General features: G+C 34.9%; 1 pseudogene; it reads left to right on the top strand.

The window, feature by feature from the left end:
• The first annotated feature begins 2,849 nt into the window (after window positions 1–2,849).
• LOC111393545 lies at window positions 2,850–4,457 on the top strand (annotated as a pseudogene).
• The last annotated feature ends 1,617 nt before the right edge of the window (window positions 4,458–6,074 follow it).

Genomic DNA, 6,074 nt, shown 5'->3' with positions numbered 1-6,074 from the left:
CTATGTCTCTTATCTTTTATTCAATTGCAAAATTTTACTACAGGGTGTAATTATATAACTTACCTCTCAATTTGTTATAAATTTATAAAACAACGAATTTAATGACCAACTATTCAAAGCACGAAGAATAGAAATAAAAATCAATACAGAATTAACTTTGAGAATTTTGATAATGTAATTGAAGATTATCCGTCCAACTATTAATTTAGGTAACCATCATAATGGATGAAAAACAAAGGTTTGGGAGTATATCACTGAGTTTAAAGGGAAAAAAAAAATGGAGAAAAAAAATGATCTTCTTGGATCAAGATTCTGCCTTGTTCACATCAAGTTCTTGTAGCTTTTTCTTAATCTTCTCTCGTGTCTTCTCCTTCGTTCCCTTGCTCTTGTCACCCTTATTTCGACCCAAATTAGGTCTTTATATAGCTCCCAAATTGCCCAGAAAATCGAGATCTTGAAAATGACCAATATACCTTGAATAAAAAAAAAAAAGAAAATGATAAAAAAACTTATAGACAAGTCGCAGAAAATAGTAAAAAATATTATAGCGAGGTACGCTGATACAATTTTTTAAGACATTAATAAATGTTTCACCCTTGAAATGGTGCTAAAAGATTTTATAGAAGCTTAATGCTTCTTTCAAAATTAATACAACATAATATTAATTTTTCCATGCAAATTGACCTTGATGTTACTCTTCTTAATTAGATAATTTTAAATGCTAAAAAACTTTTAAAATGTTTCAGGGATTTGAACTCTGAATAATATTTATATTATTTGACAAAATGTGGATAGAGAAATATTTAGAAATCAATTATACATGGATTTATTTTAGATGTTGAAATCGATTTTGTATTGGCCTACACGATATGACAATATAGATCGTATCCTATCATAGTGGTCCACATCTCTTCAGTATGTGCACATGTTGCATAAGAACGATCGTACCTAGTAATTAAAACTCAGTTGGCCATTCCATCTTGTCACACTCCTTCGCTTGGCACCACAATCCCATCTTTGAGAAATTTAAAGTTCCTCAGCCTGCAATGATGTGTACGTATGCATCTAAATCGCTCTTTACAATGTGTCCGTCCATTTTTAACTCATTTTTCAATGCGAGATTGTGTCCACTTACAAAGACACTTAAGTCTTATTCAAAGCTATCTAACTTAGACATTTTGAAAACTATTTCGAATTGAATATACTTTTCACTAGAATGTAGAATTACTGAAGCAAATGTATCCCTTTATGAATGTCTCTTATTGAAAGTGTAATTAAGTTCTTTGAATGAAGAAAAAGGTGTAATGAGTAATGACAACAAAGTAAGTCTTAATCACATTATTTTTCTTTCATGAAAGCTCAAAAACGTTTAAAGGAAAAAAAAGTTTAAATTTAAGTCGGCTACGTAATTTCTTCTTTTGGTTTAGAGCTAATCTCCTTTATGTATATTTTGCACCACAGTGGTCCCATAACACTGATATTGTTCCATGATGTAGATTAAATTAATAAAGTGAACTTAAAAAGTTAAATTATCGTTTCTACAAAAACTATCTATTTAATGATTAATTTAACTTCTATTTGAATATAGCAAACATTGATGTCAAAGTTTCGATTAAATTAGTACTTACTAAGAAAAATAAAAAGCAATTAAGAGATCAAATATGATAGTTAAAGCGTTGCGACTCACTATTTTACCATTGTTATCCCTTTTATTCTCGCTTCTCAAGTTTAATTCTTAAAGTTGTACTTGATTGACTTCACTAATTAAATCAATTTACACATTTCGAGTTCAAGTCAACCTTATCTAACTAAATCAATTAACTATATCTCTACGTGAATCTGATTAAGGCTCAATTACACGGATTAAATAATCGAAAAATTTATTTTAAGACCACAACAATAATAAAAATATGTCTCTATTCTTTTATCCAATTACCAAATTTTACTATAGGTCTAAATATATAACTTACCCCTCAATTTGTTATTAATTTATAAAACAATGATATAATGAGCAACTATTCAAAGTATCAAGAATAGAAATAAAAATCAATGTAGAAAACAATTAACTTTGAGAATTGTAATTATAGATTCAAAACAAGGTTATATGATCCATTTAACTATTAATTTAGTTAAACATCATAAAGGAAGAAAAAAAATGAGAAAAAGGTGATCTTCTTGTATCAAGAATCCACCCTATTCACGTCAAGTTCTTGAAACCCTAACTTTTTCTTTATTTTCATTTTTGTATTTTCCCCCTTTTTTTTTCTATTGCCTTGAAAATATTGACCTCAAAAATAATCAAAATATCTCAAAAAAAGAAAAAAGAAAATTATTTAAAAAAAAAACCTTACGAACGGGTCGCGTTCGAGCCTCCATTCGGCCTGTAGCAAATCCACCCCACCCCCGGGAATGTGGTCGGACCACTACAAACAGTCCCTGCACGTGCTTGTGGATGGACCACCTACAAGTTTTATATTTCATATCTTGATCCCTACTTCAAGTTGATCCAATTATTCAATATTAATATTGCAACTTCTAAAATCGTCCGTGTTGGTCTCCATACCTCCATAATCATCAATAATTGGTTCTCCTCGAGTTGTAGTCCCCAAACTTTCCACAAGTTGAATTTCACTCCCTTACTCGTGACTTTCCTCCAATTGTTCTCTTAATGATCCTTATCAGTTAGTGCAATCCGGTTAGTCTTCAATTACTTCGTTTTTGCTTTACGGGACCTCCAAATTTGGATTGTAGTAACAATATTTATAGTAAATTAGATAGAGATTCCTCAATTTTGTAAATATACATCAAGTTTATAAGTACAGATAAACGTGTAAAACACATTTATCATTCATCTTTTCTTATGGGGTTCAACTTCTTCTATATAATGATCAAGAAATCGAGGATTATGAGTTATCACAAACCAAAAACAATGTGTTCAAGCTTTAGAATTCTTATTTTCTTTCTCATTTTCTCCATTGCTTCATCACATGAATTCCACCCCTTAGACCCTCTTTCTCCAAGTGAGCTCAGTCAAGTCCAAACGATAATCCAGAAATCACACCAAAATGTGAGTTTTCACTATGTAGGCTAAGATGAGCCCAAAAAACCAGTAGTCCTTTCATGGCAATTGAATCGTAAACATAATAAAAAAATCTCGCATCGTTTAGCTTTTGTTATAGTGCGAACTGATGCAAAAACCCATGAAATCATTGTAGACTTGTCTGATAGTTTGATTGTATCAGATAAAGGGTACAACGGAAGTGGCTACCCTTTGCTCACATCAGAGGAGCAAACAGCTGCTAATGAACTACCACTGACATATGCACCATTTATAGCCTCAGTCCAGAAAAGAGGTCTGAATGTAAGTGAAGTGATATGTTCGAGTTTTACCGTTGGTTGGTATGGAGAGAAAAGGACTAAAAGAGTGCTTAAAGTTATGTGCTATTATATAGATGGAGCAGTTAATTTCTACATGAGACCTATAGAGGGAATTACAACTACCGTTGATCTTGATGAGATGAAGATCACAGGGTATCATGACCGTTTGATGGTTCCTGTACCGAAAGCTGATGGCACGGATTATAGAGAATCAATGCAGAATCGACCATTCGATACTCGTTTGAAGGGCATGACAGTATTCCAACCAGATGGACCAAGCTTCACCATAGATGGACATACTGTGAGGTAAGTTTAATGGATTGTCAAAAACTAAAACTTTAGTAAATAGTATTTGAAAAATATTAGTTGTAATTTGATTAGACTGTCATGAAATAAAAGCCATCCTCAAGGGCTTCCTTTTGAGCCTTGAAGGCCATAGAAGGGCATGCTTTAGTACCTAATTGTTTGTTAACTCTTGATGCTTATTTGGTGAGGTTGGATGTTGTTCGTATCGTATTATGAACTTTGTTTTTCGTAAATTTGGTTAGGTGGGCTAATTGGGAGTTTCATTTAGCATTTGACATGCGAGCTGGTCCAATAATATCGTTAGCATCAATATATGATCCCGAGAAGGATGAACGTCGTAGCGTGATGTACAGAGCGTATTTATCAGAACTTTTTGTGCCATACATGGACCTAACTGAAGAATGGTACTATAGGACATTTCTTGATGCTGGTGAATTTGGAATTGGTCTTTGTGCAAATCCCCTCAAACCATTGAGAGATTGCCCAGAAAATGCTGTGTTTATGGATGGTTACTTCACTATGCAGGATGGAAAACCAGAAAAAATATCCAATGTGTTCTGCCTGTTCGAACGCTATGCCGGAGATATATTGTGGCGCCACACCGAACCGGCACTTCCTGGGGACACCGTAAGAATATTTATGACACTGCGTAAACATTTAAATGAATAAAGTTGTCCTTTCTCTAACTACTTGAATTTTTAGACGAAATGGTTCAAAGGCCACTGATTTGCTAATTAGCTACTTGTTTGTTTAAACTGTACACTTGTTAAAAATATGAAATCTAACAATTTAAGTTTTCTGACTTTCTAAAGTTAGGATGTCCAATCTTTGAGTTTGACGCGTAGGAAATGAAGCAAAAAATGGGAGAAATTAACAGAACGACACAAGTGTTGTTAAACGACACTTGTGTCGTTCTGTCAATAAACACGAGTTTGAGCAGTCACGAGCCTTCCAGGCCCTTGTATTCGACAAGTTGAACTCGTTTGAGTCGCTAGGTAGACATGTCGATCACATAATTTGAGAGATACACTCATTACTTTGGTTTTCTAACGAATGTGGATGGTGACTTGTGATTTCACTGAAATCCAAGCCAATTCCTCATTATCCGATACGTAATCAATAATTCTGACTTTTTAAGTTAGAAAGTCCGATCTTTGAGGTCGACGCGGAGGAAAGGAATCGAAAAATGGTAGAAATCAACAGAACGACACAAGTGTTGTTAAACGACACTTGTGTCGTTCTGTTAATAAATACGAGTTTGAGCAGCCACGAGCCTTTCAGGCCCTTGTATTCGAGAAGTTGAACTCATTTGAGTCGCTAGGTAGACATGTCGATCACATAATTTGGGAGATACCTTCATTACTTTGATTTTCTAACGAATGTGGATGGTGACTTGTGATTTCACTGAAATCCATACCAATTCTACCGTTATCCGTCACGTAATCAATAATTTTGACTTTCTTAAGTTAGGAGGTCCGATCTTTGAGGTCGACGCGGAGGAAAGGAAGCGAAAAATGGTAGAAATCAACAGAGCGACACAAGTGTTGTTAAACGACACTTGTGTCGTTCTGTCAATAAACACGAGTTTGAGCAGCCACAAGCCTTCTAGGCCCTTGTATTTGACAAGTTGAACTCATTTGAGTCGCTAGGTAGACATGTCGATCACATAATTTGAGAGATACCCTCATTACTTTGGTTTTCTAACGAATGTAGATGGTGACTTGTGATTTCACCGAATTCCATGCTAATTCCCCATTATCCGATACGTAATCAATAATTCTGACTTTCTTAAGTTAGGAGGTCCGATCTTTGTGGTCGTCGCAGTGGAAAGGAATCGAAAAATGGTAGAAATCAACTGAACGACACAAGTGTTGTTAAACGACACTTGTGTCGTTCTGTTAATAAACACGAGTTTGAGCAGCCACGAGCATTCCAGGCCCTTGTATTCGACAAGTTGAACTCATTTGAGTCGCTAGGTAGACATGTCGATCACATAATTTGAGAGATACCCTCAATACTTTGGTTTGCTAACGAATGTGGATGGTAACTTGTGATTTCACCGAAATCCATGCCAATTCCCCATTATCCGATACGTAATCAATAATTCTGACTTTCTTAAGTTAGGAGGTCCGATCTAAATCCATGCCAATTCCCCATTATCCGATACGTAATCAATAATTCTGACTTTCTTAAGTTAGGAGGTCCGATCTTTGAGGTCGACGCAGAGGAAATGAAGTGAAAAATGGGATAAATCAACAGAACGACACAAGTGCTGTTAAACGGCACTTGTATCGTTCTGTCAATAAACACGAGTTTGAGCTGTCACGAGCCTTCTGGGCCCTTGTATTCGAGAAGTTGAACTCATTTGAGTCGCGAGATGGACATGTCGA

The sequence above is a fragment of the Olea europaea genome, chromosome 4, assembly GCF_002742605.1.
Source record: "Olea europaea var. sylvestris chromosome 4, O_europaea_v1, whole genome shotgun sequence".
In the NCBI taxonomy this organism is placed as follows: domain Eukaryota; kingdom Viridiplantae; phylum Streptophyta; class Magnoliopsida; order Lamiales; family Oleaceae; genus Olea; species Olea europaea.
The sequence above is the reverse complement of the archived record's forward strand: the minus strand, read 5'-3'. Positions and strand labels throughout refer to the sequence as shown.